This window comes from Cynoglossus semilaevis, chromosome 16, assembly GCF_000523025.1.
Source record: "Cynoglossus semilaevis isolate Cse_v1.0 chromosome 16, Cse_v1.0, whole genome shotgun sequence".
NCBI classification, from domain to species: Eukaryota; Metazoa; Chordata; class Actinopteri; order Pleuronectiformes; family Cynoglossidae; genus Cynoglossus; species Cynoglossus semilaevis.
Window position 1 is genome coordinate 10,318,823 of NC_024322.1, and position 6,400 is coordinate 10,325,222.

A 6,400-nucleotide genomic window follows, 5' to 3' on the forward strand; every position below is an offset into this window, starting at 1 on the left:
CCCAGCGAGTGGAAACTGAGATTTTTACTGTACCTTCAAGACCAAAGGTAGAAAAAGATGAATTTCTGCTGCTGCTCAGCTCTCGTCTGTTATAAATCTGGGACGTGAATGTCAGATTTGTCCTCCAGTGACTCGGGCAAATTAGTGCTTTTGCCCAAAAATGTTCAATGATCGTAAAAGGAACTGAACTGAGAAATCAAAATCACTGCAATGTTGTCAAAATAAATGTTTGTCATTAGTAATTGAATCACTCGCCTGTTCACGAGTCAGCGCAAGGGAATTAATTGCATATGAGATTTGGAGGTTTTTACAACAGATGCTCTTCCTGACTTACTGCCTCTCATCACTTAATGCCTTTACACAGTGTTTCAGGCCACAGGCTGCAGCAGGTTCTGTGTAGAAACTAACAATTCGTAATAATTACTGTTTTTCAGGTCTTGATGTAAACTTGGAATCTGTTCAGCGAAAAGCAGGCGATAGTGAGAGGATGACGAGCTACAGACGATGGAAGGTCAGTCCAATGAGAAGTTGTGGTAAAACACACGTGTGTGTGCCGCTTCTTCTCTGTTCCCTCCAGGGTGTGCTGTGAACACAGTTTGAACTCCTTGTTACCAGCAATCTACTTTGTTGTTTAACGTAATTCAAACATTTTTTGTTTTGTTTTTCTATAACAGATTACACTTTTAAATTTAACACAAATGATAATCTCTAACTACATAGTCACTTTGGGGAATTTTAAATGTTGAATTCTGACCCACAAAAAATATTTTGGATAGAAATAACATACAAGAGAGACCATCTCTACTACTTTGTGGACCTTTGAAATAATATCTCTGGTCTAGTTTTTAAATCATATAATGCATATTTTATAAGCTAATGTTAGCCAGCACTCTATTTGTAGACTAGCATTCTGTCATTTACCAACTTACTTTAAAAAAAAAAAACATTTTGTGTAATTTTTATTTTTAGGTGTGGCTTTTATTCTTCTACCAAACATATTTATATCATACATATTTTCTTGTTGACGTTGTGTTCATATTTTAGCATTTTAAACATGTCACTTTTGGCTATCATTTAGCTACTTTTAACTCATTATTAGCAAACAGCTAACCAATAATGAAAAATATTTATCAAGAATCCTGATGTTTACTTAACTCCTATATAATTTGTGATATATTTTGCTAACATCTACTTCTTCTTCTTCATTCTAGACGTTTGACTTCTACCCCAGGACTCAGTAGCAGACAGTCTGATATCAAACTGCTAATATTTTAATCTAAAAGATTCAAATTCCTTTTCCTCAATGATATTTCAGTTATTAAATATACACTCCAATATAGATTATCCACAACCTCCATCCAGGAAAGGGGTCAGATCAGATGAGCTGGCGGCTCAGTTTATGTCAGGCTGAAACCACTAATGTGATATTATCCTCATTAACTGGTCTCATCCCAATAGAAACCTTAGCCCAGAGCAGGAAGTGTGCTCTGCTGGTGTTGGTGTTACCCCCCCTCCCGCCTCCTGCTAGGCTCCTTCATGGTCCAGATGAGGCCTAGGTGGCAGCCCTAGGCTCCATCCATCATGACTTATCAGCAGCTGCTGTCTGGAGGTCGACTTTGACATTTTCTCCTCTTCAGCATAGGTCAACCACAGTAAGGGACACACACACACACACACACACACTGTTGTACAGTATGAGATAATTACAGTGGGGTATATGTCAGGGGACTGCACATGTTCTTCTAGGTGGGTCAGATCTAATAATACAAAAATACCTGGAGGCCAACTGCTCCTCTGGTGACACCTGAGACTGGGATTTCCTGCAGAAAATATTAATCTAAGGGAAATTGTAATAAAATAAAATAAATATTCCCAGTATTGCAAAATATAAAAATGGTAACAATAGACTCAAGGTTGCTAAGCTTTATGTAAAAAAGAATGAATAACTAAATGTTACGGCAAACATAGTGAATAGAAAAGACAAGATAATGTTAAACCAGTTTATAGAAATACCAACCAAAATACAAATTGGACAGTAACAGTTTACAGAGACATTTGGCAGCAACGACAGGATTGGTATATTTGGCTAAAAATTTACAAAAGATAGACCAAAGGCTAAAGGTTAGCCTACAAGGGTACAAACAAAAGATAGTTAACTAAATAATTGTTGAAAAAAAAAATGCTGAAAAAGACAAAACAGCCAAAATATTGTGGCAAAAATACCTTGATTCTAAAAGAGATCATAATATTTTGGTAAGATAAAAAATACTTTAGTTGCAATAACCCAAATGTTTTATATAAATAGCTTTTGGGCTACATTACTTCCAACCAGCTACTATGGTTAGCAGTGACTCTGCTCTGGTATTCTGCAGCTGCTTCTTTTATACCGTCTGTTAAATCTGCTTTGTTCCCCTGGTGGCAGAGATCAGTTTATAGTCTCAGTGTGAAAGTGTCGAGGAAGAAAGATCACACCTACGTCTCTGACTGATGGGCACTAAGAATTTATTTCTGCCTCCACTCCAGTCAGCACAGAGTGATGCTCCCTGAGTGTGTGTACAAACAGCACGTTGCTGAAGAGCAGCTCCAAAGTCTTCACTGAGATTCGGAGAAAGGATAAATCAGGCTTCACAAATTTTATTAGTTTTTAAGTTTAGAAGGTAAACTCCACACTAATGTTTTCTAACTTTATTTCTTACATGATGTGGCATTTGTTAGCATGTAGCATTGTCGCAGTTTTAATTGGAAGCTGGGTTGGATTTAAAATAAAACATGTGACTGGAAAGGCTTGAAGAATTTCTTATCAACTGTTAAATGCGTTGATAAATAATGTGTCCGAAACACATTTGTGTTATCAGTATGTTTTCAAGTGTAGTCCAAGGGGAGACAGTTTAAAAATAAAATCAAAATCTTGTCCCCCTGATGACCAAGACTGTAACAGCATGCCATTACAGTTACAATAGGAATCAGATTAAATCTGAGCTCTCTGTCCAGATATTCTGAAAAAGGGATAGACAGAAAAACTCTTGGCTAAAAATGCTCAAAATTTCACTAGAAATGCAGCAACATTGTAAACTCTTCCATCCCCAAAAGCTAACTTTACAACCAAAATGCGTCACTCTTAAACTTGTTGATTCCCTCTGTGTAAAAATTCCACCAAGAAAGATTCCAAGTGAAAATAAAAACATAAAAAAGAAACTACAAACAAAGGCAGAGGGCAGTGTTGCTGCAGATGGAGACATAATCAAATACAGTAAAAGTCAAGTTCCAAGAACAAAACATGAAGAAAAAAAATATTTCATTACATTTTCAAAGGCTTCTACAACGTGCTGCTTCAATGAGATTATTCCTTCTTTGTGGAATTCTTTATCTGTTGCAGCAGAACCTCTTTGCCTATGAAATAACACAATCAAGTTCTTTAAATGTTCATACAATGTGAGAAGATCTGAGAAAAAAAACCTCACATGAATAGATAAAATCCTTTCACAACGCTTTGACAGTTTTTCCATTTAGGTTTGGTGAAAAATTAGATTTTTCCTTTGGTGAGAGTTGAAAAACCACAAACTAAATGTGTTTTGGTTACAGACTTAACGATGTATTTCTGCTGGCCCTGTGGTTTATGTTGGTTTTTAACCAATGTGGCTGACTCATGATGATGACGATAATTCAATCTAAAATGTTCTTTACCTTGTTGTCATAGGAAGACGGTTACTCTTCTACAATGGTGATGGACAGAAGAAGGGGGACAGGAGGTAAACAGACGGACCACTGACAACTGTGTCACCATCACCGAACGTTTGGCTCCGGATTTGACCTCCGTCCTTTCACTGTCACTCCTATGCCACTCACCCTGCAGCCTCGTCGGTCCCTTTGGTGTAAGATTGACACAGCCAGGACGAGTTTCTAAAAAAAACAAGCCTCTAAAATATGCTTATATGATTAAGATCCCTGATCATTTCTCAATTCTCTGCCACCTCTCAGTAAAAGCCCTGTGAAGAGGAGAGAACTAGTCAGCACTTCATGGCCCATCTGTCATTTTCAGTCTCCCATCAGTAGTCAACCCTGTGGACTAACAGAGATTATACTGAGGCCATGACACATGGATTTCTCTGACACGTACTGCCTTGACCAACAAAGAGCTGGAAGAAAAGTCGAAGGGCAGAGGCTCCTACGGTAACGCAGCCTCATGAATGCCAATGAAGTGCCATGAAACAGCAGGAGGAAAACAAACAAACAAACAAGACGGTGTTGATGTTTAAAGCAAACAATATGAAAGTTTCAAAAGGCTTTGTTGCACGTCTCTGTCATCCCCTCCTCTCTGAAGTGTAACCCAGTGAAAGAAACTCCAAGGCTGAAATGAAATCCACGGTAAGAATATGTGATAAAGCTCCACATTGAATTCATCCAGGCAGCTGGATTTGTTAGGAGCTGTTTTCTCTGGCATCCTCGGATTCTTTATTTATGCTTTATTCATCTTTCTTTCTCCTCTTTGTCCACAGGCAGCAGCTGGGAAACGTGCTGGTAATTTACACATTCATCTATTTTGAGCCCTGGCACCGTTTGCAGGAGTGTGATGAAGCCCACTGCAAGTTAGTAGGTCAGTAGTTGAACACTGATGAGATGCTGCTGCCTGTTTGTTTTCACACCATCCCTGAAAATTAAAACATCACGTAGAGGTAAAAAGCAGCTACAGGAGGATTATGGTATAAAAACGAAACGTGTCATCAAGAACTTTTAGCATGAAGGGGTGTAAAAAAAATCTAATAATTTAAAGGGCACATAACTTGCAAAATTGACTTTATCAGGGTTGTGGCACAGATATTTGGGTCTATGGAGGTTCAACCCATGTGTCAAACTCAAGTCCCGCAGACCAAATGTGACCCACGAATCAACCTGTGTGGCCTGCGGGAGATTAAAAAGCGTTTAATTGCCTTATAATAAAGTCTGTGCTCCTTCAGAGCTTATATTGAACATAAATCACAACTACAACAATGCATTTCATGATGATAAGAAATCTATGAGCAGAGATGTGTGTTTAAGGACAGGCAGCATCACCTCCTCAACTTTACCCAAACCCAACAGTTATGAATGGAGAAATCGGTGTTTGTTTTGTGATTTTTGTAATTTCCCTGAAGTTTGAAGGTTTGATTTGAATGTTTGAATATTTGTTACCTATGAAGGTAGAGTCTACCTCTCTGCAATCTTTTAAATAATGTATTACTCGCCTTTCCCAATTATAGAGGATAGATCTGAGATATTAACTGGACTTAAGAAAACATTGACAATAAAATAAGAAAAAACCATCATATCATTGAAACAAAATGTCATACCTGTGAAAACAATCACAGGAAAAATGAAAAATTGTAAAAAAAAAGAAGATCCAATTGAAGCACATAAGTGATATGATGAGCTAAAGCATCATGGATGCATTACTTTTCTTTTCTTTACTTAATTTCGAAAACAAAAAGTATTCTCCAAATACTAAGTGCTTGCAGAAATTGTGGTCAGAAACATTTGGACTGAAATTATATACATACTTTTACAAAAATCGTTGATACAGTTTAGAAAACAGTAGTTTAATGTAGTCTGACAAGTTATAGGTTCATACTGTATACATCCTGGACCCGATCCTCTAGAAAGTAATAAGCCGACTGACGGTAAACAACCATTTAAAACAATTTTAATGAAAAATCCTGAAATAACCTGTAGGTAGCAACAGAGACTCTAAGGGTTTTCCCTGCTGAATTATATCTATTTAAAGCACTCTTTGCCACCACTGGAACTAATTACGCCCTACTTTCAGTTAATTTAACTTGTTAATGTTCTCAAACAAGTGTCCTTTTCAGAAACACTTTTTCCCCCCTCAAAGTCCACAGTACATTTTATTCACCTCGCTAAGAGGCCTTAGTGTAATACTAAACAAAGATAATTGAGAAATGTTGATGTAAAGAAATCATTTAGGTTCATGACCTGCTTTAGGTCATATACTTGCATTTTAAGGTGTTGGTAGAGGTTTTTTAGTATAGTGTAGTATGATTATAGTATGGTCTGGATTTCCACTATTATGTGTCAGCCTACAGGAGCAAGGTCTCCAAACAGGTGACTGGTTAATGGACAGCCATCTTAAACAATAACAAAACAAAGACCCTACTGGTGCATCCAGCAGGAAGCAGCATAGGGACGCCCACCATAAGTGCTTCCGAGATGGACGGAATAGATTCCTTTAAAACCCCAGGGGTGGGCTTCAAAAATAAAGGTTTCTCAGAAATATATAAAATATGAATAAATACGAAAGTCAATTTTAATGGTTAAAAATTAGAAAAACATTTTTCGTATGCCAACTTTTGATCACAATAAAATACTACACCAATAAGTAATCCTGAACAAATCTCCAAAAATAAAA

General features: G+C 37.2%; 3 long non-coding RNA genes across 3 annotated transcripts in view; 1 reads left to right on the forward strand and 2 right to left on the reverse strand.

Annotated features, from left to right (window-relative positions):
- The window catches only part of LOC112488276 (uncharacterized), a 4,135-nt gene extending 2,673 nt beyond the window's left edge, over window positions 1-1,462 (reverse strand). Inside the window, exon 1 of the long non-coding RNA XR_003052153.1 lies at window positions 425-1,462. This is a non-coding gene — a long non-coding RNA (uncharacterized LOC112488276). The remainder of the gene's footprint in view (window positions 1-424) is intronic.
- The window catches only part of LOC112488274 (uncharacterized), a 22,672-nt gene extending 17,290 nt beyond the window's left edge, over window positions 1-5,382 (forward strand). The window contains exons 8-11 of the long non-coding RNA XR_003052151.1: window positions 435-511; window positions 1,459-1,652; window positions 3,698-4,365; window positions 4,497-5,382. This is a non-coding gene — a long non-coding RNA (uncharacterized LOC112488274). The remainder of the gene's footprint in view (window positions 1-434; window positions 512-1,458; window positions 1,653-3,697; window positions 4,366-4,496) is intronic.
- LOC112488277 (uncharacterized) lies at window positions 1,987-3,811 on the reverse strand. Its single transcript, XR_003052154.1, has 2 exons — window positions 3,685-3,811; window positions 1,987-3,390 (listed from the first exon to the last, which is right to left on the reverse strand). It is a non-coding gene; the product is annotated as an uncharacterized LOC112488277 (long non-coding RNA).
- Window positions 5,383-6,400: the final 1,018 nt, after the last annotated feature.